Below are 27702 nucleotides of genomic sequence, written 5' to 3' on the forward strand. Positions count from 1 at the left end.
ACATGACGGAACTAACAAATACGCCATGAGTCACTGGTCTTACAGGGTCGAGACATGCTCCGGAAACTGATTGACCCCAGCTGACACACGTAACAACACAAAGTCAAGTCAAGATCCTTGACGATGTGGCGCATACCCACGCTGGGGGATTGGCCAGGAACCGGATAGTTTTCATGAATTTCTTCTTTAATAACAGATTAAAATTAATCCATTTACAAGAAATAAAAGAAAGATGCAACACTATTGTTCGCTTTGTTCATTCTTCTTTCTCATTTTTGCTTCTCACTCGGATCGATCCTGTAAAAGGCACTTGTTCTTGCGTCACCTCGCGTAGGTGCAGCTTTCATTCATTCATTCATTCATTCATTCATTCATTCATTCATTCATTCATACTGGGAACCGGCTGGCCATTACTAGGTTGGATCATAAGCCGCCAGTCTAGAAGTCTAGTGCACTACATGAAAAGGAAAACACTTGAAAAAAAATTCTGCAGGTCCCAATCATTCAGGGAATCGATATGCGTAGAAGTATGCTGTTAGCGACCTGTATTAAATCCTTCTAAATTGCTTTGATTGAACAGTCACTAGTTGGACTTCTTTGTGCATACTGAGTTTAGTTATGGGTATATCGTGGGTAGGCCTAGAGCAAGGAATTCTTTTATTTTATTTTTAACTAAGGCACTTGCTGAAAACCTCGATTGCTTAAGGTGAATGCCTATTTTTTAAAGAAATTACATATTTGGGGAATCAATAATTTGAAGGACGGCTACTATGGCGCGATAAGACGCTAAACGACGTTGACTAGGTAATGGACATATATACAGAGGACAACAAACCTAGCTATTTGTTTTTTAATAGATTACAAACATACGTAAGCAATTCAGAAGCAAAGTATGCAGGTATGGTTATAGTCGTGGAAAGATCGCATAACCGGGAAGCACGAATAAACATTACGTAATATTGTTTATAACTGTGCTACAACGACGTTCATTTTCTACGGTAAAATAATAAAAATGCCTGGCAGAAAGACGTCAGATGAGTTATCTATATCGTAGGGCTGTAGGTGATTATCAGGAAGTACGAATGGGAAGAATCTCTCCGTATGTTTGCGGATGAAATCGCCATGGTTAGAAGCGCTTGTAATAAATAAAATGTAAGATTCAGAAGCTTAGACGATAAAAAATTAGCGTCTAGGATGGAAGTATACTACAGAGAAGCCAGATATAACGGTCTGGAAACTTCAAATCACGATTGGAAGTTTGCGACTAGCTTTTGCTGTGATTGCCGCCTGTAAGGCACCGTGACGAGTTGTCCAGCTTGCCACTTCCTTAAACGGGACATCATCTGCAAAGGGGGGTGGGAAGGGGAAAATAAAAACTGTTCTTAAGTTCATTCAACAAATAGCACGGCACCACTGTGTATGTAAATAAAACATCCGCCAAACTGTATTGAACACCACAAGCTGAAACATACTTGCTTAGGAACAAGTGCTTGTTATTTAGGTAGTGTCAGAAGCAGCCGTTTCTTTCCGTTCCCTAAAGCACAGATTGGTTCGTGCTCGTAGGTTCTCTGCTAGCAGTGCAGCTTGGCACGGGCCGATGATGAATCTCGAGGAAGAAGACGAAGACTACTCTGTGGCGGTCGTGGCGTCCTGGTCGTCGTCCCGAGTAAACTGAAGACCAGCGGTCGTGACGTCTGAACGCTACTCAGACAGCGATCTCTCGTCCAGTGACACGCGCACCAGTGCAAGAGGTCGCGTGGCCAACGATCCAGCGGCGCCTCCGTTCTGACACTGCCGTAGCTACTTGGCACTGTCACTGGAGTGAATGGCACAGACACCCAGTGATAAGAAAGGACAGGACACAAGCAGGAAGAGCAAAAAGAAGTGCCATCGCAATTCGCGCACGAAGCCGCGTAAGGACGAGCCCTTGCCAGATGCCCAAGCCCAGAGGGGTAACAATGCGGGCGTGGTAAGTGTGTTTTTCAACGCATATCAATTTCTCGTCTAGCTTTAGGATTGATAACGTAGGCTCTAAATGCAGCACGCATTCACTCGCTGTCTCCATTGAGAGTGTGTACGCCTGAAGTAGAATGCAGAAGACGACAGCAGTTTGTTATAAGGTGCAATACAACCAACAATATCTGGGGTTTAACGTCCCAAAACCACGATATGATTATGAGAGACGCCATAGTTGATCTTTCCGATAATTTTGACCACCTTGGGTTCTTTAACGTGCACCCAAATAATCTAAGCATATGGCGGACCTCAAACGATTTCGCATGTATATAATTCATAACATTTTTTTTAAGCACGCAACTGGGGTTCGCACCTTTAACCCTTCAATGTACAGCGCACCGCGCTAAGTGACTCGGTCACATCGGAACAGGCATTCTTCAACATAGCAACGGTGAGATATTTGTACACACCGACGCCTCATTTATTTCATTCAATGCCAGTGCAAACGCACGCTCTTCAATAGAAGCAGTAGGTCCGCCTTAGTTCAGAGAGTGGCCGTTATGCGACGCCACATGAGGGGTAGGGCTGCTTGCATCACACGTGCTTCCGAGCGTTTTCCCATGGAGACCCGATAGATGTGTGTCCCTCTCCAATATCATACGTCTGTCAGGTTTGTTCCTTCACGCTCCTCCTTTGTGGCTGGGAGCAATGCCGCCGCCATCTCACAGCGCTAGTTAAGCAGCGGCTTCACAGTGACACGTTCCCATTGGTTGACCACACAGCGCCACGAACGGCGACACGCTATCTCAAAACACCGTCTCACTTACAGAGCCAGCATGACCACCAACATTCTGATCACGAGGGACGCAAGACGCCGCCCCACGGATCTGTACAAATCTGAACAAAAAATTAGTTCATATTATTCCCGTCGTGGGGCACTGCATGATGGGCTCTCTTTTTCATGACCGCAAAGCACGCCGAAGGCTAGGTGATGGGCGCGAGCAGGAAAGGGCTAAAGCTGAGGGAGGTGAACGGCTGGATCGGACGAATCAGGCTGGTATTGATAAAACAGAGGAGGCGTTGTATACACCATTTACTGCTGGCGATACTCAAAGATAGGAGGCACTTCAGCATGTTATCTTATCACCAGCAAGATTGCGCCAACGGCACGCTTTAAAAGTCGTCGCCCCACTGTTTTTTTTTCTCGCCATAGTCGTGATGCGCGCGCGTATTCTACGTGTACCAAAACTAGAAGAGAAACTTGGGCTAGTTGCTGGTTCATCATTATGAAGGAAAAAAACAGCGCTAAAAACGGGCGAGAGCTCGGGAAGACACGACACAGTCGCTGACTCGCAACTAAATGTTTATTAGAAGGCACATACATAAACAATAGTATTGAAAGTTGGGCTAGTTGGGACGGATGCTTTCTTGGTTATAGTGCGAAAACGACGAAGGCGGAAAATAGAAGCAACACAAACGAGCATAGTTTTTTTTCTCGCAACTGAAAGTTTTATTTGAAGATTACAAGAACATGAAAAGAAGCATATCAACATTGCGAAGACGTGTTTAACAAGCTATATAAAAAGTTACATGGGTATATATATCAGTTGACAGTACATATGCTTAGAAGATAGGCGAACTCTTTTTTTTCTGTGAGCGATGCCTCTTTTACGCATGCTCCATCCATTCGTTTACCATGAAAAGTCTCTATCGCTTCCATAGTTATCTGAGGATTTGTGCTTCGACAAAATCTCTGTATCGGCATAGACAGTTGAACAGCCACGCGTGCTGCAGGGCGATGTCAGATACGAAGCGTTCGGATTTATGAGTGAATTTGTGTGCTCTCTTAATTAAGCGCCTATTAATGCAACGAACGTTCTGCCCTACGTATAATCGCCCAAATGCAAAAGGGATCTGGTAAACGATACCACTCTTGCAGGGCACAAATGTGGAAACATAATGCATTCCACAATCATTTGTCATTTTGTTCCATTTTACTGCGAACCATTTGACAAACTCTAGAAAGTTTATCAGAAGTCGAGAAGTCTGTTTTATGCCATACCTGTGACCGACATTGCTCAAACCATGTGACAGTTTATGTATACATATGGTTGTACTGTTTTGTAGTCCTACTGGGTTGACGTCTTTCTGTTAACAGCGTCCTGGCTTTTAACGATTTTTTCAGCTTTTTTGTACACGTAACTAGCGCATGTGATGGGTACCTGGCACTTTCCAGCCTTTTAATATGTGCAGTGAAGCTATTGCCACGAAATGTTGTAGGCCCGTGTGCTCAGATTTGGGTGCACGTTAAAGAACCCCAGGTGGTCTAAATTTCCGGAGCCCTCCACTACGGCGTCTCTCATAATCATATAGTGATTTTGGGACGTTAAACCCTACATATCAATCAATCAATCAGCTATTGCCACGTTCTTTTCTCAAGTTTTTTTTTTAATCGCCCTGTTACACTGCACGTAATTCTCAGCGCAAACCGCGCCTGTAGTTCGAGAAGCTTCGGGACTGTCTAGATACCACGCACTTCGTAAACGTTTCAGATTACTCTGGAAGCTACGTGCCCGCTAATGATAACGCTAGAATATTTGACGGCACGTGCATAAATGCCGACGCGTTTCACCGCTATAGTCAATTGATCGACGGCCGACGCTCTGTTCGACGCTATTGGTGCCAGTGTGTATCGCTGTAATCTTACTTTTCGTTTTTGGGCCACAAGTTCAGCCTGAATAAACAGTTCCATCTTCGATCTACAGTCTGTTCCCGTCGTCCACTTCACGACCCCTCGACACTATACTCAATGCCGTGAGCACAAGACTTGGTAAGAGCTGATCTCAAGGTCATGCATACTGTTCCGTTTTTCACTATCTTTGAATGATTTGAAACAAAAGGAAGGACAGGTTTCCGGGACCTAAGAAGGTAGAGCCAACATACATGATTAGGCTCAAACGATATATAGGCTCAAATCCGAGAACTGTAAATTCTTTTCCTTAATTAGTTCCAACGTGAACTTAAAGCCATTCCCATATTCTCAAAAGACTTTCAGTATATCTGTTACCCTTCTGTTATTGTAATACTGAAAAACACAAGATAATCATCAGCACTGCTGAATTCTATTACGCGGCTCAAGTATGCGTGTCACTGAGAACAGTAGCAACTGGAGAACCTATACAGCCGCCACTTTTCTGAAGGTGCACGCTCGTTCGTTTCCCTTCTGTTTTCCGTCGTCGTCGTTTTTGCGGTAACCCGAAATGCACATAAGTTTGCTTGATACATGTACCACCTGTACTTTGGTTTGCCCTCGCCCATTTTCGCGCGCTAATGTCATGTAGGGGGTGGTTTGTACATCCTTCTCCTGCTTTCACAGCAAAATTTACTTCGAAGGTACAAAGTGTACGAAGGTCGCTTCGCTCTCTGCAGCAGCCGAGTTTGCAAAAAGAATGATCTGCTAGCTATAGAAGAGCCTAATTAGGGGATAGCTGGTTGTACTTTTAGGGCACTGCTCAAACATAAAGAAGTAACAAGGGTGACAGTTGCTTGTTCGCGCTCGTCCTGTGTATACCTGTGCGTTCATTTCATGTGTACTTTCAACTTAGTTTCTGTATCTTGAAGGCGGCATTTGTAGAGTTCACCTTGAAGTGACGAGGTTTAAGTTGGGATAGATTTTAAGCCCTATGAATCATTCCAACGACGACATTTTTTTTTCTCGAGTGAATGCTCAAATGACGTTCAGTTTCTACCGTGGGACGCAGCAAAGCTTTACGCGACAATTGGATTCGTTGTTAAGCCACTCCATAACAATTTGTAAATACGGCTGCTTCTTTGTTAAAACATTTAAATTATGTGCACATTGCTGCTTTTTTGCGCTTTGTAGTCTGGGACGGGTTACGGCACCTTGTCAGGCATTAATTTGCCTTTCTGCCAACCCTGCCTCTTACTTGTGTCTACTGTGCTTTGTGCACTGTACTTTGTACTTTGTACTTTGAAACTCTGAATAAACATAGTTCATCCGCTTAGCACATATAAAAGCTCTCGCACACACAGCATTGAAGAAACAATTACTGTTGCACATAAAGGAAGCACGTCGACAAACACTATAGGAAAAAGAATGTAGCCCTCATACAGACGTGACAGGATTGAGTGTGGATTTAATATTTGATAAGAGAGCGAGAACAACAGCATTCTTACCACGAACAAGCATGAACAAAATGTTGAGTTGTGCTTTGCGTACGCGACGTTAATGATATTCTGTATGTCATCCTGGGGAAGTGATTCGCCATACAAAGTAATTTTTTTTTCAAGGGCGTATTCTCATCAAGCCGTGCAGCTTGATATTAATCATGGCGTACTAAATGAACGAATCTAATTTGTGAGCAACAGGAACACAGAAGAGGGCACGTAAACCTTCATGCTCTGATTTGCCTCTTTTTGTGCACAGTGTGATATTCCTGCCCGCAAGAGCAGGCGTTTTTTCATAACGCTTGAGTGATGATGTTACGGTGTATTATGATTTGCATTTTTTTCGCTTGCACTTGCTTTTAAAACTACACATTTCACAACATCGAAGTCCCAGCGGTTAAATTTACTATTGGAGCGTTTTGTATACCATTCCAATAACTCCGTACGTTTCCGTAAAACTGTCACGGAAACACTTATGGCAAGTATATAGAAAACGTATGAACTCTATATAGATTACGTGAAGGAACGTGCGTAATTTTTGGTGATGGCATACGGGCCGTTTCAGTAGGATTGTTTTCGATTGGCTGGGTTTGTCGAAAGTATCTCTTGACCTTTCAGCTACCCAAAAGAAAGGAAAGAGCCAAAGTCGAACGTGCCCGAAATCTGCCCAATGCTGAGGACATTGCGAACTCCGACAATCCGGCGAAGCTGACCGAACTTCGTCCGTCCTTACTGGAGCTCAGAGAAGCGGTGAGAAGCGCACACGACCTATACGAACACGCATACTTTTCTGCAGAAAACGTTTTAATATTAACGCTGAATCGAGCCGCAGAAGTGCCTCTTTTTACAGCGAAAGCTGTATATGGCTAGGAGAAACGAAAAAAAAAAAACCGCCTGGTAGTGGTGTCATGAGCGGTTGCCATTGGTTGTATTATCAGTCAAGTTGTTCGCAGCGTCATACCCAAGCACGCGCGCCATTGGCTGTGTTGTAAGTTGGCTCACGATGTCAAACGCTTGCAACAACGTGGCGTCATTGTAATGAACGCGGGAGTGCTTTCGGCGAGAGTTCCTCCAGCGGCACTTTGGCTTAGGCTGCGACGTCATGTGACCGTCTGTAGTTCGAGAACAACCACTTTCATTAAAGCATTGCGAAGTGCATTTAACCGCTCATCCGCACTTTCATCACCGTGATCATGTGAGGCACAATGTGCGGCATGTGAAATAGACACTGTGGTAAACCCAAGCCAAACGTGCGTGAAACTTAGAAGTGGGGCAGTTTGGGCTAGTTTATATGACATGACGATGGTTATAGAGCGAGAACAGAATGAAAACCTCGTATCCTTCTTGTCTCTTTGTCGCTGCCTGTTCTCGCGTTTTAACTATCGTCGTGTGTCTAACATCATTAAGAAGCACGAGCATGTAACCAATATTTGTGAAAGACTTCAGGCCCGTGTGTTCAGATTTGGGTGCACGTTAAAGAACCCCAGGTGGTCTAAATTTCCGGAGCCCTCCACTACGGCGTCTCTCCTAATCAAATAGTGGTTTTGGGACGTTAAACCTCACAAATTAAATCAATCAATGAAAGACTTCAGTGCAGCGTCGGATTCAACCCATTGCTAAGCACCGGGGCCGAACGCTTCAGCTTTCGCTGGTTAATCATTGGTACGGAGTGCATGGGCGGTGATTTAAAAAAAAACAATGCGTGTTTTGAGCCCACATTCGGTACCGACGCACACATGAGCGTCAGCAGCATTCTGTATTAGGGGAGGCAACACGTACTGAATCGCGACTGGGTGAAGGGGGGAGCGCTGCTAGGGTAGCTTGAGTGAGGGCAACTGCTGGTGTGGCTTGAGGAGGGCAAAGACGATCACGCTTTTGCACCCCCACACTACCCACCCCCCAACAACGCCCGTGGACGCACAGTGTATACTTATACCATGTACTACTATATTCACTCGCCCTCTATCAGTGTTAAAGCGTTACCGTTAAATTCTAGTGTTGGTGTCGGTGTCTGTGGTTGTGTAGGGAAAAATAGGCGTTGTCCGTCAGATATAATTGCAGATAGATGCAAATAAATACTAAAAATATTCGGCTCGAGTGGCAATAAAAACGTGGCACTCTGTGTGGCATGCAGGTTACCCAGGGCCACGTCATTGCTTGAAGCTGCTTCCGGAAAAAAAGAAAACCTTATGCGATCGCCTTGTAATGCGAAGTGGCTGTTTACCGCACGTAATGTTGCGTGTGAAATGCGCAGAAACGTGCCAGAACTCAAGATGTATCAAGTGCACCACGAGTGAGAAGTTTAAAGGCACGCCCATTACGAAGCGTTCTGATATATTTAGTCATCCTTATCACCAGCAAAAGCATTAAGAAAGTGGGCAGCTGCATATGAGTGTGCAGAATTCCCCTTCAGGGGGGGGGGGCGAAGGTTCGTCACAGCGCCCCCCCCCCCCCCGATACGTAAATGCATGGGGCAGACTTCGCGCTCCACAGATTTTGCGCACTCCTTCTTAGGTGACTAGGGGAGGGCGGTTGCCCCCGCAATGAAGTGAAAAACAGCGCGGAAACAAGGCAGTAAAAGAGACGGACGAAGCGCGATGCTTTCACTGTCTTGTGTTATCGGGCTGTTTTTCGCTTCGTTGTTCATGTACCAACCGGCCCAAATAGGCAGTTTATTACCTACGGACAGCTGCGTAGATTCGCGTGTTGCCTTAGGGACACTTAGTATATAGACCCTCCACGCATTCGCAAAGGGATCGATTGGTTGATATGTGGGGTTTAACGTTCCGAAACCACCACATGATTATGAGACACACCGTAGTAGAGAGCTCCGGAAATTTAGACCACCCGGAGTTCTTTAACGTGCACCCAAATCTGAGCCCATGGGCTTACGACATTCCCGCCTCCATCGGAAATGCAGCCGCCGCAGCCGGGATTCGATCCCGTGACCTGCGGGTTAGCAGCCGAGTACCTTATCCACTAGACCACCGCGGCGGGGCAACGCAGAGGGAGGATTCATAGTGTAGTGAGCACTTCGCAGCTGTACTTGAGTGAAAATTCTAGGATATTTCGAAATGGCCAATGTTACGCACACAGACATTCCTTTCCTTCGAATCATCATTGGGGAACCGAAATCAAGCTAGCATTTGAGAAGGCGATGTGCACCAGGCCTGATTACGCTATCGCGTTCTACTCTTGAAGGCGAAGCTCTAGCGTCCTCCAAGTTAATGCATATACCTGGATGGCTAAACAATTGTGAATGTAGTCTAATGTTGGCGGAGAAGGACTGAACGATTGCTGGTGTTTGGTTTGCGTTAGCTACCTATCGTCTAATGCCGACTAGTGCTGCTAAGTGGCGGCTAGTGATGGTTAGCGTTGGCTGTTACACTATACAACAGCAACGCTGCGCCCACTTAATCTCAACACTAAGAGGTCTTCCGATTCTTATTAATAAATATAGCGACAGAAGTTGTCGCGAAAATAGTCCAGGTCTATAAATTCTAACGGTTTCTTTTTTCCGCCTTCACCGGCCGTCTTATGTCTTCAGTTCAAGAAGACGGCGCCCAAACACCAAATAGACTCGGCGATCAAAACGGTATCGAGGGCTTCCACCATGGCATCCGCACTATCGCAAACTACGTCAGCGGGCCCGTCTACGCCCGGGAGGCGTTCAGAAGCCACGACGCCCAGAAAGAGCTGTGACCTGACCCCGGATTGGCGTTTAATGGTAGCGACGGGCCACCACGATACGAGCGGTTTCCAGCTTCCCCCTTCCGGCCACGTCTCGGTCTCGAAAGAGAACCCCGGTGGCCGCACTCTTCTGCGAACCTTGAGGAACATCATAAGTGGCCAGCCGCTGGCGTACTGCGTCGTGGCTCTCGTTGTTGTGACCCTCGCCGTTCTGGCCGTGATTCTGAATGCGATCCTGAACCGGGTACACGCAAAGAAACGCGAGGTTTCTCCATCTTCCACGGCTATCACCAATCCGCCTCAGCACGTGAAAGGTGTCGTCGGCCGCCGCGAACGCACCGCGCAAACGGTTCCATGACTGGCAACGCGGGACCAACATAACATTTGAGTGGTCGTGTACTCGTGCACTTGTGCACTCGTGCGTGATTTATGCTTTATTTCTCTGCTTGTGTCGTACGGATTCTTTAGCGCTTTTTCTGAAACTATTTTCAGTGTTTTATGCAATAACATTCTTTGGGATTACAGGACTGTTGTTTGCCTTGTAAGAAAAGAATCGAATGTGCACGTAAAACAAAGCGAGTGGAAGTAACTTTCAAGACCTCCAAAGTCCTCATTAGGACATATTGAAGGCGTTAGAGACGTTATCATCTGTTCTATAAAAACGTCAAGAACGTCGAAAAGGAGATATATATTGTGCGAACTTGCATGTTGCCCTTTAATATTGTTACGGGGAAGATTTATTCACCGAGAGCTGGTCTTGCTAACGGCTTAGAGAGCGCACAGTCATGCAGGCCAAGGGGAGAAGCTCGAGAGTCCAACCCACAACAACCACGTTGTCGTCTTCTTCATTTGGGTGCCAATTCAGCTGTGTCAGGGCGACAGTTCCATACACGTATCATCACCCCGGCCCGTAAGGCACTGTCTCGGTGCCTGTTAAACGAGCGAGTCGGCGTTGTAGGGCTTGAAACAAGAAACGTGGACTACTTCCGTTCTGGGTGCAGCAGCTGATGAGTTTGTGGTAGCGGCAATCTCGTAGGTCACAGGTGTGACCTGACGAATGACTCGGTAGGGCCCAGCGTATCACGATAGTAGTTTCTCGCAGAGGCCAACACGTCGAGATGGGAGCCACAGGAGAACAAGAGATCCCACAGAAAAAATGGCATCTCTATGTCGACGGTCATAAAGGGACTTCTGTGCTGTCTGCGACGACGATCCGCTTGCGACAAAAGGCGGCTAGCGTAGGCTATCACACGGTTGGTGCCATTCTGTATCTGAGCGAGTACAGCACCAATGCCATGGCCGTTTGCATTGGTGCGAAGCTCTGTTCGAGCCGCTGGATCAAAATGAGCCAACACAGGTGGTGATGTGAGGGCGGTAATTAGCGACGCGAAGGAATGTTCTTGGTCCCTTCCCCAAGAAAAGGCCGCATTCTTTTTGAGGAGATCCGTGAGGGGCCTAACAATATCCGCGAAGTTGAAGACAAAGCGGAGGAAGTATGAGCAGAGCCCAATAAAACTGCGAACTTCTTGTGTGGAACGCGGAACCGGGAATTCTCGGACTGCACGGACTTTGTCAGGGTCGGGTTGAACACCAGTGGCGTCAACAAGGTGGCCGAGTAGTTTAATCTGCCGGCGTCCAAATGAGAATTTCGACGCATTCAGTTGGAGACCAGCGCAACGAAAAACGTCAAAAATTGCCGAGAGACGAGACAGGTGGCTTTCGAAGGAGGGCGAGAAAACGATTACATCATCCAGATAGCAAAGGCAGGTCGACCATTTGAAACCGCGAAGAAGAGAGTTCATCATACGCTCAAAAGTAGTCGAGGCATTGCACAACCCAAAAGGCATGACCTTGGATTGGTAAAGGCCGTCGGGTGTGATGAATGCTGCCTTCTCGCGGTCGCGGTCGTCGACCGAAATTCGCCAGTATCCGCATCAAAGATCGAGGGACGAGAAATAGTTGGCGCCGTGGAGGCAGTCGAGCGCATCATCGATTCGGGGTAAAGGATAAACGTCCTTTTTGGTGATCCCATTCAGGTGGCGATAGTCGACGCAAAAGCGCCGGGTGTTGTCCTTCTTTTTAACTAAGACCACAGGGGATGCCCAAGGACTCTATGAAGGCTCAATGACGTCTTTACTCAGCATTTTCTCGACCTCCGTCTGTATAACTTGACGCTCAGCATGTGACACGCAATAAGGGCGTTTGTGGAGTGGACTGGCGTCGCCGGTGTCGATGCGGTGGGTTACGGCACTTGTGCGGCCCAGGGGACGGTCGTCGACGTCAAAGATATCCAGGTAAGAAAATAGAACACCCCGGGGCGCCGCAACTTGGGAAGGTAAAAGGTCGCTGGATATCATTTTGTCGAGGAACGCCTTATATTGCGACGTGATGACAGGTTTCGCCATGGTCTTAGTGTCAGGGGTAAAAGAACAAATCGAACATTCATCAAGGGTGGAAATATCGGCTAAAGTGATGCCTTGGGGAAGAACTTGGGTCGACGTAGAGAAGTTAAGAACTGGAGGTAGCACCGTGTTGTTAGCAACAACCACTATAGTATGTGGTAGTTCGATGTGGTGCGTAAGGGTCAAATCAATGAGGGGAGCCACCAGATAGTCTCCATCAGGAACGGACGGGAAGGGCGACAGAGGAATGTGCATAGCAGCCTGGGGTGGTAGCCGTAGAGACTCCACGGATCGTAGCCGAGTGCGACTTGGAGGAGTGAAACCGGTGCACAATGGCAATTCGAGCCATAAGATACCGGTAGAACAATCGATGAGGGCGGAGTGGGCGGTTAAGAAGTCAATTCCAAGGATGACGTCGTGTGGGCAAGCATCGAGGACTGCGAAGAGAACGGAAGTGTGGTGGCCAGCAACAGTAACGCGGGCAGTGCACATACCAAGCACCGATGTTCGACTTCCCTTGGCAACTCGAACAGTAGAGAACATAGCCGGTGTGAGAACCTTAACAGATACTTGGGCACCAGTGTCAATTAGAGCAGTAACGGCATGGCCATCAACGAACACCCTAAGTAAATTGCGTCTAGAATTTGTAGCCGGTTGAGGGTTTTCGTTCCAAGTCGTCAACGCAGCGCCACCTCCAGGAGCTGCACTCGTCAGTTTCCCGGGGAATGGCCAGAATAAGCCGGTGACGGAGAGCGGCGGCGTTCAGGGGAGCGTGACGGCCGACCCTGAGGTGACGGCGAGCGGCTAGACCAGTTTCTTTGGGCGACGACGTCTACGTAGGACGGTTCGGAGCGTGTAGATGAACGGCGAGCTGAAGGGTCCTGAATATGGTCATCCGGAAAACCGGGTTGCGAATAGTGCCCACAGTCCTTACGGCGGTAGAAATTAGGAAAGCTTGGCCGGAAATACCACCTGCTGCGGCAATGGCGGGAGATGGGCCCAACTCGAGAGCAAGAAAAGCAGATGGGTCGATCATCGTGCGTGCGCCATTCAGATGGGTTTCGGTAGCGTGGTGGAAACCGAGGAGTCGCAGCTGCCGCAGCGACAAGTGGAGCAGAGTGGTGGTCAGCGTTGTGGACGGGAGTGCTCATGGGCTGCGGCATAAGTCTGGTGGGCGGGGGAACCTGGACGCCCAGGTTATCAAACTCCTGACGTACGACGGCTTGAATAAGCGAGACTGTTGCCCAGTTGTCTTGCGCAGGGGGCTGATAGGAAGCGGGTGCCATGGCTTCCAGGTCCTGGCGAACAATCCTTGCGATATTGGCAGGAGGCGCAAGTGAACGGGGTGCTGCAGAATCCTCGCAAGATGAAGTCGCAGCAGTGTTTGGTAGTCTTGTGATGTGGCGGGTTATTCGCCTGCTTTTAGCTTGTCGGCATTCAGATATGATGGAGTCGACAGTAGTGCAGTTCTTGAACATTAGTATGTTGAAAGCATCATCAGCAATGCCTTTCAACACGTTGCTGATCTTGTCCGCCTCGGACATGTTTTTGTCAGTCTTCCGGCGCAGTGCCAGTACGTCTTGGATGTACGTGATGTACGACTCCGTCGATGATTGAACACGCGACGCGAGTTCCTGCCTGGCTGTCATCTGAAGAGCAACGGACCGACCGAACAAATCGCGAAGCTTTTGCTTGCATGTGTCCCAGCTGGTTAGTTCTTCTTCATGCGTCTCATACCAGGCGCGTGCCGTACCCCGTAGGTAGAATAGAATATTTGCCAGCATAAGCGCTTCGTCCCACCTGTAGTGCTTGCTGACGCGCTCGAATAATGCGAGCCATTCTTCGAGGTCCGTGCTGTCCGTCCCGGAAAACGTGCCAGGGTCGAGAAGATGGGGGGCAATCACAGGTGATGGAGCTGGCGCGGATGGCGAGGCCTGAGTGCTGGTTTCAGGCATCGCGGCTGGACAAAGCTGGCGTCCACTGCGGAGTTCCAGAGCCGAGTTGTGTGAAGACCCAGCACCTTCCACCAAAAGATGTTACGGGGAAGATTTATTCACCGAGAGCTGGTCTTGCTAACGGCTTAGAGAGCGCACAGTCATGCAGGCCAAGGGGAGAAGCTCGAGAGTCTTGTCTTGTCTCCTAGGAGATCTTGGCTCATACCCACATGGGGGATCGGCCACACTGTACCTCATAATAGACCATTTTTTACAACGCTTGCTAAAAAATAAAGAGAAATTAGATAGGAACAATAATAATGTTCCTTTGAAAAAACGTGAAAAATTGCAGAAGAATGCGATAAACCAGATTATATAAAACAAATTAACAAGAATGAGGAAGGGGGAGAAAGAATTGGAGAGTCCAACCCACAACAACCACGTTGTCGTCTTCTTCATTCGGGTGCCAGTTCAGCTGTGTCGGGGCGACAGTTACATACACGTATCAATATATATGGTGTGCACCTGTAGTACGTACATTCGTGAATGCGACGACTTCATGTCCACATGCGTTTCCGAGCTGTCACTGAACCTTTAAGAAATGGTTAACAGTTACTATCATAGTCGCGCGCGCTAGTGGGGCAGAGGAGGAGGGGTAAAGTCTACTTCATGCGTTAAGTTGAAATACGTGGCGCAAGGTTGCCAATGAGAAGAACGAGAAGAGACAGAAAGAGCTCCAACTCACAACTAAGTTTATTTTCATAAAGCACTCACAAATTATAGGCTCTTGGAGGACATGCGCAGAATATTTCATTCACCGCACGTGCAGGCATGAACATTTTGATGATGTAATAAACGATTATTGCAATCATGATATCTGGGAACCAGCAACAAACAGATAAGCCTGATGTAAAGACCGTTTGTTGCTGGTTCCCAGATATTATGATTGCAATAATTGTTTATTACATCCTAAAAATGTTCATGCCTGCACGTCTGGTGAATGAAATGTTCTGCGCATGTCCTTCAAGAGCCTATATATTGTGAGTGCTTTATGAAAATAAGCTTAGTTGTGAAATGGAGCTCTTTCTGTATCTTCTAGTTCTTCTCATTGACAACCTTGAGCCACGTATTTCAACTTAATATGTACCAACTAGCCCAACATAACGTACAGTTCTACTTAATACATTGACTCAATAAGGAGTGCAGGGCGCTGTGACAAAATCCCGCCTCCCCCTCTCCCTCTGAAGAGGAACCCTGCGCACGCATATTGTTGTTGCGAATGTTACTTTCGAGAAAATGTTCGTGATCCTGCATGTAACAGGTTATCAGATAAAGGGGCAGCCGTTTGTGTCCCTTTTATTGCAAACGTGACGTCAGCTTGATGTATGAATGCATAGATATCGGACCAGATAACGAAACCGCATCATGTTGCGTTACATTTGGCATGGGCAAGGTTTGTCGTGGCAACGTGCCGCCGCACAGATCTAAACCCACGTTTCTGTGCAGCCTGTGTACCCTCGAAACTGCTGCGTCGGACAACTGTTGGCTCCGAGTGCTATCACCGCATTGGGGGCAGTAAAATATCACTTGCATTCAAGATCATGTGGTTCTTGTCGGTCAATTGTACCACGCTCACATTTATGAAGCATGCAGCGATTGTGTGAAACGCTTCTCATCGAAGGCCACATGACATGAACCAAGGAAAAGAAAGCGATAGTTCCGTCGCCGTTGCACGCAAACCCAGACAGTGCGTTGCGGGAGCGCACTAGCGGGTGGAACCTCTGCGACTGCGTTATTAAGGTTAGTAAGAAGTTTCTGATGTCACGCTTGACGAGGCCAGTAACCAGTGATAATGCATTAATGGTTTATTCAGTGATACCCCTGCTCGGAGTCGTTCGATCTCAACGCAAGGTACGCTGACTTCTCAAAGCAGTTCGTACTCTGCAGTCATTAGGCTATCAATGATGATAATGAATGTATCAACGAACGTAACTGGTCAATAATAATCAAGCGCTTCGCGAGCTTAACTATACTGGTTAGCAAAAATGTACTCAAATATATAGGTGTACTCGTCATGGAAGCGATTCCGTTCGAAATGCGCGTGGCGTCGTCGTTGTAATTACCGCATTTGGTAACGGAGAGTTGTGGGTAATTTGACGTAGGAGTGACGTACTGCCGTATAGAGTGAAACATGCGCTCGTTCACCGAGAAAGCAGACGTTTATTCACTCAGTAGTCAAACGTGAATAACTATAGCGCCTGAAGAATGTTCACGCTGCGCAACTATTTAACTTGATGCGGCCGAAATTTGAGGGAATCGTTGTGATACGAAGCACCGTTCAAATTGTTAATTGAAACACAATACACCGACGTGTGTCTATAACTAGTATAGGGCTGGAGTACGTATACGGGTGAGATTGTTCAGCGTCCAGGTAGTGAAAGTTTTGGCGTTATCATTATAACGTCGGACGACGTCTGGACCACATGCGTGGGCGCACTCGAATCGTGTCGCGGCACATGTCTGCACACACTTGAGATCATGCGTTGTTTGCCCACACATTTGAAAAGTCTGCAAGAGTGTGGCGAACCTGGAAAGGGTGGCAGTAGTGAAGGGTTGTTTATTTATAATGCCGCAGGCTTGCGCTACACTGTTTTCAACTACTTTCTTTATTAGACAACGTTAATGAAGACCAGCACGCAATGAAAGCCAAGGAACGTATAGGGGACGCTAACTACAGTTTGAGGTGTATTGCAGATATATATATATATATATATATATATATATATATATATATATATATATATATATATATATATATATATATATATATATATATATATATATACCAATACTTGGGGTTGGAGGAGTGTATGCATCGGTGGCCAGATAACTTTTCACGATCGATACGTCACACGAACTGGTCATTCGTTTCAATTCTCGTTCGATTCACTTCAAGTTTGCCGTCCGAATCGAGCACTTTCACTCCGACTGTCGCGTCGCACACGATGGAGCGCAACAGCATTCGACGGAGGAGGGTAGGCACACACGCGCTCGGCAGGCACTCGTGAGTAAAATTGTTTGAACAGGCTTTTAACAAGCCCGCTAGCCTGGTCTGTGAGATGTTTACTAGGGAGTCTTCTCCGAAAAAGTTCCATTATGCCATCGTCACTGATTAGTAACGATGCATCTGTACTTGTTCAAGAAAGAGACAGAGCAACGAAACAAAAAAAAACAGCAACAAAATACCGAAAGAGAACTATAGGCCATTTGCCGGCATCGCGCAATTGTATTTATAACATCCGCCCGGGAAACGTTGCCGGTGATGACACGCACAAGAACCTCGACGCGGTTTACAGAGGGGAGCGGTGTTTGCGGCTGCGGGGCGAGGGGGGGACGGTGGCTGGCCGCGACAGGTGAGCCATTAGCTGCGTAAGGCTTAATGCAGCATCTCGACACAGTGTGCGTTTGCCGCAAACGACTTCCCACCTGCTTGGAACAAGTCACGGCGCCTTGTCCTCCAGGTATCGATCCGGCCCGAACGGCCTTTCCGACGATATTTGGGGGGGTACTGCTGGTTCCCGAAGCACTGCTCTGCGACGACGCAATCTGCACGTGGCACATTTCAGTGCGCTCCGCGCCACCCGATTCCACCCCCCCCCCCCTTCTCCTGTGTAAACGTTAGCTTTCGGCTCTTGTCGGCAAATGGATGCAAGAAGAAAAAAAAAAGGGGGGGGGGGGATATGTGCAGCAGGAATTTACCTCGTACGCAACGCCGGTGCTTGGCGACCATCAGCGCTACGGTTGCACCATCGCGATGGGCGGTACTGGAATGACGTAGATAAACAGGAGCGTTTAAAAGAGACTAGATTGCGCAAATCTTTCTCATCTTCGCCGAAGGATGCGAAAATCGATTAAATTGTGCGCTCGCCTTAAAAAAAAAAGATGTTCTTTTTTTTTTAATTTTCGACACTCTGACGTCAAGCCGAGCAACGCCCTTTACTCGCCCTTTTATACTCTTGACGTTCTAGGTCGTAAACCCTTGAAAGCCTACTCAAGGATTTTTTTTTCAAAGACATTAGTGAAAGGCTCTTGATTTAGAACGTCTCCGCGATGCAAATGCAAACTTCTTTTGGTGGGCAGACATGTTGACATCCCCATATACACGACATCCCCATATATATATATATATATATATATATATATATATATATATATATATATATATATATATATATATATATATATATATATATATATATATATATAATAAGTGTGGTTTAACGGCCCAAAACCACCGTATTAATATGAGATACGCCTTAGTGGAGGGCTACAGAAATTTCCACCACCTGGGGTTTTTTAACGTGCACCCAAATCTTAGCCCGCGGGCCTACAGCATTTTCACCTACATCAAAAATGCAGCCGCCGCAGCCGAAATTCAATCCTGCAACTTGTGGGTCATAACATTCCTAACACCTCAGCCTCCCCTTACATTTCCTGTAATCACTTTCCGTACTATATCAACTAAATGATAACGCCAGGTGGTCATCATTTGGCTGTTAGTGAGGCCTTACTGTCGGTGTAGAAGCTCCGTGTCCATAGTGCGACATAACTTAGTTGTTCCTATTGCTATTTCATGACTATGCTCATCAACGTGTTATAGGAGGCAAAGTCTATCGTCCTGATGCAAGGCCACTATCAAAAAATAAAATCATGGGACCTTGGCCCATGTCTTCATGCATGCACAAGGCCACGATATTCCGGTGTGCTACTTGAAGATGACCGGATTTTGCGAGCGGTTGTGAACAATTTGCACTAGTTCGTGTTTTGCGCGTTCACGCTAACCATTCATTTCTCTCTTGTACTTACTCTCCTTTCTTCTCAGTTTTATATATCATCCTCCTTCCCTCTCTTTCTGGTGGGGTAGCCAAACAAACCAAAGCTTGGTTAACCTCTCTGCCTCTCCTTTTTCTATCTATCTATCTATCTATCTATCTATCTATCTATCTATCTATCTATCTATCTATCTATCTATCTATCTATCGATCTATCTATCTATCTATCTATCTATCTATCTATCTATCTATCTATCTATCATTGACGTGCCTCGATTTGTCCACAAAGTGAGCGAGCCACCGTAGCCGTTGTATACTTTGCCGTCAGGGACTTGCAGCGACAACCCGGAGTGCCTTGTTCTTCAGCCCAGCCAGGTATTCGAGGCGCCGTCCCACCTGGTGAGGACACTTGACCGGATAGCCACGTGTGTAAGGAGCCATTTGCAGATCGCCACGTTCCGAGACCGGGTCGTAGTTCCTTTCTTAAACATCCTTTCTAGCTCTATTTATATATTACATTGAAGCTGTATGTATGGTTAGGGCACATCCGTCGTTCAGCGGCAACAACGCATGTGCCGCAGCAAATGGACGGACACCACTACTCGCCACTTGTTCCCTGAAAATGAACGATCATGCTCGAAACGTCAATCGCGTGCGCCAAACCAGGCAAGGTGGATTATGTTCAAGCAAAACGACGCACGCAGCTCGAATGAAAAATTCCAAACAAGCGAATGCAAAGATCGAAAGAGATTATCTGAACATCCTTTTTGAATTGGCACGGAGGGTGCGTGATCGACGACCACTCGAAATTCCCCGTCACCTCTGAATCGCGCGCTGACCCGCCGTGGTGGTCTAGTGGCTAAGGTACTCGGCTGCTGACCCACAGGTCGCGGGATCGAATCCCGGCTGCGGCGGCTGCATTTTCGATGGAGGCGAAAATGCTGAGGCCCGTGTGATCGGATTTGGGAGCACGTTAAAGAATCCCAGGTGGTCGAAATTTCCGGAGCCCTCCACTATGGCGTCTCTCATAATCATATGGTGGTTTTGCGACGTTAAACCCCACATATCAATCAATCAATGAATCGCGCGCTACGCTGCTTCACCAGTCATTTACCTTCAAATAGTAGAATGGCTCCTCAATTCTTTGAGGAGCCATTGGGAGATGAATGGACAATCGCCGACAAAGCAAGCGAGGCACTGAACGCGTAACTTGTTTTTTTGTGTGCCATATCGAATCAAATTTCGTAATCAACCTCGTAAACGTTTCAATGGGATCATTGACGACTCGAACGCATCGAGACGATGACAGCAACAACGCTCTACCCCCCCCCCCCCCTTCTCTTTTACACACAAAACTCACCTGACCTTTTCGCGCACGGCTCATGCAACCATTTAGGTAACTACGTGCGTGTATGCAGTCACTACCTGTGATACAACCAACACGAAAGGTCGGGCGATCACCCTTTCCTTAACCAAAATGAGCACGTGACCCCTTTCGACTCGTGGCACTGTTTCTTCGATTGATATGTTGATTGATTGTCATAGACCCGCAACAAGCCCGCGCTACTAACTATTACGGCGCATTAAAGCTACGTGGAGCCTCAACGCAAAAAGATTATCGCAATCGAACAGTGGACGGAGCCACAGAGTTGTGACACGGGGTGCTGCTGTTCACACGAGCACGCCGATAGCGAGATTGCCGAGCACTTTGCCCTTTCCAAAGTAGTAGTGGTCGGTGGACCAGTGGATGGCACGTCTTGCAATTGGTCCTTCTGAAAGCCCACATCCCAAAGAAACATTTGTTCATTGCTTATCGGCATATGTAGCTACTCTCACAGTATCCTTTACATTTGTTTATTTTCTTTTTCCGCTGAAGTTGCAGGGAACCGTATCTTTATTGCGGTTGCCCAGAAAAAGCTGCTTCTTTTTGCCAGCCACTCCTGCTTTGGAGAATGGAATGTACTAGGCCCGCTCGATATCAGCGCGCTCGGGAAAGACGCAGCACCGCGTGTCACAATCTTGCTGCTCCGGCAACCCGCCCCTTATGCCAATCTTAGTCCGTTAATACTGTACATCTTAACTTCTCAGGCAGTTTCGGAATAATGTAACTCTACTACTACTACTACTACTACTACTACTACTACTACTACTACTACTACTACTACTACTACCACCACTACTACTACTACTACTACTACTACTACTACTACTACTATTACGACGACGACGACGACGACAAAACCATCGTTGTAAAAGCAAAACAAATGCTTTGAAATATATAGTATGTCACGGCAAAGCCGGAGATGAGAGTTCAATCCATTCCTACTGTCACCAAATGTGTTAGGTAACGAATAGACGGATGACGCAACGAGCCGGATGAAGTCGGTCACCCATCTGACATTTACACGATGTTCTCACGCCTCTTCGCACGAACGGCAATCACCATCACAGCCAAAGCGACAAAAAAAAAAAAGACAAAGAAAAGTTCACACCGCGTTGGCGACGGAAATAAAGTACGAAACCAAGGCAGAACGCCAAAGAACAGCCGCTTGGTGGAGTGTGTGCGGTTGCTAATGCCAGTGTCGTGCTAATACGCAAAAGGCCAGCTCCCATTAAGAACGCGATTCGGAGCAATAGTGGGGGGTTGGGGGGGGGGGGGGAGGCTTTCTCATTTCGTCTTTAGCCGTCGTATTCGTAATGACTCATTCGTCGTCTCGGCCAAATGGAGGGTGAAAAGCGAAGGCGGCCCATCGCTCGGGACGTGGCTCAGACGCATCTGTCACCGTGAAGTGTTCCGTGACACTTGACGGGGTATAACAAACCGCGCGCATTGACTCGTGTTTGTGCCTTTCATTCTTTCTATCGCGGCGGACCAATAGATTCGCATTTGCCCCAAGTGCTCGCTATTACTTCGTGGGTGCCCTTTTCGTCGGCCTATTAGCTTTCGTTCTTTCTATTTTTTGCTGTCCGTATGGTAGCGTGTGCTGCTAGACTCTCGTTTCGAGTGCATATCGGCAGGATATTACTCCCTGAGGGGGAAAAAGTATGTTGCACAATGTATACAGCATTGCGTCTCGGATGTTCGTAACCACTCACGCGTTATCTCGAAAGATATACGCTTATACTGGCTCTTAACTGCACTTACGGTTCCTGTCTACGTTATCTTTTACAGATAGGCGTAATTGATTCGGAAAGATCGCTCTTGCGTACTAAAAAGAGAGATTTTTGGTGTTGCCTCTTTCAGCTGACCGAAAAGTCGCGGGTTCAATTCAGGCCGTGGCGCTCGCTTTTCGATGGAGGTCCACAGTCTATAAACACTACAGAGTCTAAAGTACGAATGATGTCGGCGCACGTTAAAGAACAGCAGATTGTCGAAATTTCATAATCACACCGCTACCCAACCAAAGATGTTGAATTCCAGTGGCAGATCCAGATCAAGTTTCTCTGCTCTGAGCGGAGCAATCACATTCCAATGGCGGATTGGGAGTGTGAATTGTGTGTTCCAATGGCAGATTGAGAGCAACCGCAGATCCCGGATTGCTGCGTGGAGCAAGAATTCTCACTCCACCGAAATCGGCGGATTTGACCAGAAGTTCAAGTGACGTATTCTGTGCGCACGCCTTTAACCCAATCACCCATGGATGTCCGGAAAACGCTTTGCACTCCCTCGCACCCTCTCGTGCTCCCTCGCTAGATTTCCGCTCACCAACAGCTCTCGTCGAGACGAGCGTGTACCAATCGCAGATTTGGCGAGAGCAATCCCGCTCGGATCTGCGCGATCCATTCGCAATCCGGCCCAGCGCTCGCGATCTGCCATTGGAATTGAACTCGAGAAGCGCAACGTGCGTCGTGTATTTATTTAGGTGGCCGTCGGGCGTCCGAAGCGAAGGCGGTGGGTGTCCTAGAGCTATATTTTGATATGGATAGATACCATGAGTGACGCCGACGCTCGGGGCAAGGTTGCCTTCTTGGACTGTGTTAATTAAGGCGTTTCAAAATCACACTTCTCCTATTGGAAACACGCCGAATGGGACGGACCCTTTGAAACAATGCGTTGAAGGAATGAATCGCGGATGCCATCGTGATGATGCGTTACTTCTCTCTACCAAAACCCAAGGACTATGTGAGAGGACACTGGTAGATGTAAAAGGCGTATTTTAAAATCTGCAAGCATGTGGTGCATTAGATGGCGTGCCCGGCTTCTTATGTCGTGGGCCCAGGCGCCATCGGTTTGACTCTCATTGATGGAACTTTTTTTTCTTTATCTTCTGATCATGCGTATTTTTTTCTACGTCACTTCCGTGACGGAAATAAGTCACTGAAGTCTTGGCGGACCCCGGCACAAAACACTTTCGTGTTAAAACGCATGAAGCTAAGTCAGCGGGCCTCATGACCTTGAAAACTTTATTTCGTAGAGCGCGCGGGATCACTTCCAGGGCGATCGCGAACACGCTAGTGTAATACTTAGAGGTGCCTCGATGACCACTTTCCCAACAAGAGAGCTTCCGCACTAAGGTGCCTTAGTAATTCTAGTACGGCAGAGCGCAGTGCGGGTACGCGAAGACAGAACTTCGTGGCGGCACTGCACAGCACAAGTCAGCCAAAGGGTGCGTCCTCGCCTATGACGTAGTTGGGCCCGTATATTGTGGAGTTTGCTGAGAGAAAAGTCAGTGATTTCCAGATGTTTTTGAAAACGTAGTTCTTTGCCGTGCGCAGTGCTGCAGTATTAGGCTCACACGCTCACAGGAGTTCCCGACCGCCGAGTGTTTCGGGACCCATTTGAGGACCACTAAGAGTTTAAAGGTGGTTCATTTCTCGCCTTCAGCCCGGCAGGCGCCACCTTCTCCTCGCTCCCCATTTCTCGATAAAACAAGTGGACAAATGTCGGCGCTAAGCAATGAACGTGTCACGATTTCACACTTTCCGCCTAAGCGCCTTTTCTTTTATCTCTGCTTGCGCAGTAGAAAACGCACAAAGCGAAGTGAAATCAGCTGACCTCGCACGGTAGTCATTCGAGTCATGACGAAACGGGTGTGAAACTGCGTGGCAAAACGTGGTTGGAGGCTATTCGCAACTTATGTTCCATTCGTCACGACATCATTTGAACATATTTCTGACGTGGCGAATGTATCAAAACGACTACTAACTTCAGGAGACAATTACATGCTCTTTCTTTGTTTCTATAGGTTCTCTAGGGGTACTTAAAAAGAAAACACTCGATGGTTTCCATATTGGGCGTGTATACTTGGCGAAGACTATTTGAAAAAGTGCAATTGCTAACAAGGGGCTTCGCGAATATGAGAGCAACCTAAATCTGTTATGTTGCACTACGCAACAACGATTCGTGCACTTTAGCCTGTCATGAGAAGTGCTCGCTTTCAAACTCATCGCCGCTTTTGAATAGTTGGTCTGCACCCAAGCACGGTGGTTACAAAACCCTTAACGCAGTACAAGTGAAATCAGCGTGAAACGGACAAGCTTCCACGAAACATGATCGTGCAAGTCTCCTGGAACTCGGCCCTGCAGTTCACATTGTGTATTAGCACCGACACTGTGCTTCAGGTACCAGCATATTCTCGCTCGTATGTGCGAACCACACAGAAAAAGAAAAAAAATTATTTACTTTATGTTTTTTTTTCGTAGGGCTCGAGTTTCGTAGGCCCCCTTGTGCCAATAGTGCAAAACAGGGACGCAATTAACTTCCTCTCCACGTCCCTCCCACGCAGCAGATCCTCCCCACCCGTAGCAGTGATACCCAGAAAAAGAAGCTCTCGATTGGGTCCCGAGGGTGAGTGATCTCCGTCCGGTGTCCTGAGACCACTCGCTCCTCAGTGGCCGCGAAGGCAGCAGCAGCAGTGCGAGGGTTCGGCGAAATGGGCGGTTGGGTGCCATTCCCGGTGATGTTGCGAGTGTCGCAGGAGCCCATTTCTCTTGTACCGGCAGTGTCCGGCACTTAGCCGTGTCACCGTCGACGAGGCGACTCCATTAGCGCCGCTCCTTACGGGAACCCGCGCAGGGCCAGTACATATACCGCTACTGAGGCAAGGCCTCCTCAGTCATTGGCCAGTTCCACGAGAAATCGCGACAGCAGCCACTGAAAAAAAAGGGGGTGTCGGCTGTCGTGCGGAACCAACGGCTCTAGGTCGACATTGACGCCCATAGGTGCCGGCAAAATAAGGCAATGCTCGAACACCTTTGATTTTCATGAGTGTGGTTGTTCTTAGTCACGCATCCTTACCTGCTTCGAGGGCTTCGATGGAATCAATTTGAAGTGTAACGGGACATGCTACGACCTCACTCACTCACTCACTCACTCACTCACTCACTCACTCACTCACTCACTCACTCAATCACTCAATCACTCACTCACTCAATCACTCACTCACTCACTCACTCACTCAGAAATACTATCTCGCAATCACCCGCATCCTTGACTTTAGCAGCCCCACATCTCACCTAGCTCTCTGGTAGGTGTTCTGTGCCTAGCTGCTAAGATATGTACTCCGAAAGGTTAAAGGTAATGTGTGATTGAACTTAGGATCCAGACAAAATTTAAGTTGTGTCAGATGAAATCAAGTTGGATGGACAGGAATAAAAAAGCGGCAGAAATATAAAGTGAAAGAGAGAGAGAGAGATAAAGAGAGAAGGTAATGCACTTTTGTTAAGCAGATGAGAAGGTGCTTTTGCAGTACATACCAGTAGTCATCTACAGGAGTTACATTTTTCAATTTGCACGTCTGTAGTTAGCGAGCTGAGAATTCTTCGTGAATAACCTGGTCGGTCATTGGTCGGTAAGTGACCGTCACCTCAGTATCGGTTTGTCATTATGACACGAGGAGACCCGAATTTACGCCTCTATAGACAGATGTGCACGCAGCCACATGTTTATCCTTCTTCACCTAAACCGGATGACCTCCTTCCCGCTTCTATCAGAATATGTGCCAGTAGCTGAACATCACAAGGATCCAAGCAAGCAGTTTTGTTGACCAGGTACTGGTCATCGCGCTCTGATTGTTCTTCTGTTGAGGTCTCTTCCGCCCTTGTATTTCGCCTCACTAAATTTGAAGCAATACGCCTTTTTCCGAAGCAAAACGAGAGGGAAAAAAAAAAACCCCGAGGGAAGTTTTCCTGGAAAGAACATTAGCGCCCCAGCAGAAGTCCTAACAGTGAGGACGTGATCGTGGCGACACGCTTTTGCATCCGGAGCACATTCAGCCAAGGTGCCAGCAGCAGCAGGCGGCGTTAGTGGACCGGCGTCGGAACGCGTGCTACTGGAGGCTCATCCCTGCTGGCGTCCCAAGATGGAAAGCGGATCGATGTGGCCGCGCTGGCTGCGGCGGCTGGTCCAGGATTAGCAGCCCCGCCGCCCTTCTTCTCGCAATCGATGGACCTACGCTTTGAACGAGCGAGAGTGCTTCGGAACGACGAGCCCGCTCGCGCCTGGCCAAGACACGGGAGGACGTCTCCGAGGATGGGGCGCTTCCTCCTGCGACCGTGGACGACGATGGCCGACGCCGGAAAAGAGAGCGCCAAACGCGTGTCATCTCCGGCGGCCGCTGGCGGTGGCGGCAAGGGAGGCTCTGTTTTCTTTTTCGTTTCTCTTACTCTGTTTTATGTCTTCCTCCGCGCCTCGCCAGAAAATGGCTCTCACGGCCGACGAAGCAGCGAGCTTCCTTCCTTCCTTTCCTTCGGTGCGAAATAATCGCTAGTCCCCGCCTCGGTGGTAGACCTGAAGGTCACAGCAAAGGAAGTAGTTCTAGCTATGGTTTTAGGGGGCTGGCTGAAGAACAATGAAGAGATAAAGAGAAGTTGCCTTATGAACTGGAGGAAATAAGGAAACAAACAAACAGCAGCAAGAATGTGGTGCGCCAATAACGTAGAAGGAGAAAAGAAGAAAAATAAGTGGCCGGCTGGAAAGAAACAAAGCAAATTGTTTTAGGATGGGAAATAATCAGCGATATCAGCAGTGGCATGAATAGCAGCTCACAAATAGCAGTATGGTGGTGATTGTAGTAGGTGTGGAATTAGCTTTAGTTTTTGCTGTCGTAGCATTGGCAAAAGAGATGATGTTGGTGCTGATGGTGGCGGTGATTATGTTTGTGATGGTGATGGTATTGGTGATGATAATAGTGGTGGTGGCAGGGGTAGCAGCAGCAGCAGTAGAGCAGCAGCAGCCGCAGTAGTAGTAGTAGTAGTAGCAGTAGTAGTAGTAGTAGTAGTAATAGTAGTAACAACAACAAGAGTAATGGGGAGACTAGTACAGTTCGTGGCATTTTCTAGCAGCAGCTGAAATAGTAGTAGGTACCACTGATGCTACTACTATTAGTAGGAGGAAAATATGTAAGAAGAGAAAGATGACGATTGGCTATATCTACGGTGGCGTTATCAGAAACATCGGCAGTTGCAGTGCAATTATCAAAACTGAGCATTAAGAAAAGGACGATAGTGGTGCAAGACGGCGTGTACAGCCTACGCAACAGCCACATAAAAAAAAAATCACAGCATATCCCCGAAGTGAATGATGATGAGTGGACGAAGCTTCGGGGGATCATTCGGGTAACCGTGAGTACCCCGTACGTTGTACACTCAAACATGCAAACGATTGACAACACGTGCGTACAGTACATACGATGTCGTTTTACTGGTCGTCATAAGGGTTGACTCGGCGAGAGCCTTTTGCGGGTGAGGGCGCTTTCACCA

The 27702-nt window shown here is 47.6% G+C and overlaps 1 protein-coding gene across 1 annotated transcript in view; it reads left to right on the plus strand.

Moving 5' to 3' along the window:
* The first annotated feature begins 15891 nt into the window (after positions 1 to 15891).
* Positions 15892 to 27702, plus strand: part of mAChR-B (muscarinic acetylcholine receptor) — a 190780-nt gene continuing 178969 nt past the window's right edge. The window contains exon 1 of the mRNA XM_075892878.1: positions 15892 to 15970. The gene's annotated coding sequence lies outside the window, so the exon portion shown is untranslated. The remainder of the gene's footprint in view (positions 15971 to 27702) is intronic.

Source organism: Rhipicephalus microplus, chromosome 4, assembly GCF_043290135.1.
Source record: "Rhipicephalus microplus isolate Deutch F79 chromosome 4, USDA_Rmic, whole genome shotgun sequence".
Classification (NCBI taxonomy): domain Eukaryota; kingdom Metazoa; phylum Arthropoda; class Arachnida; order Ixodida; family Ixodidae; genus Rhipicephalus; species Rhipicephalus microplus.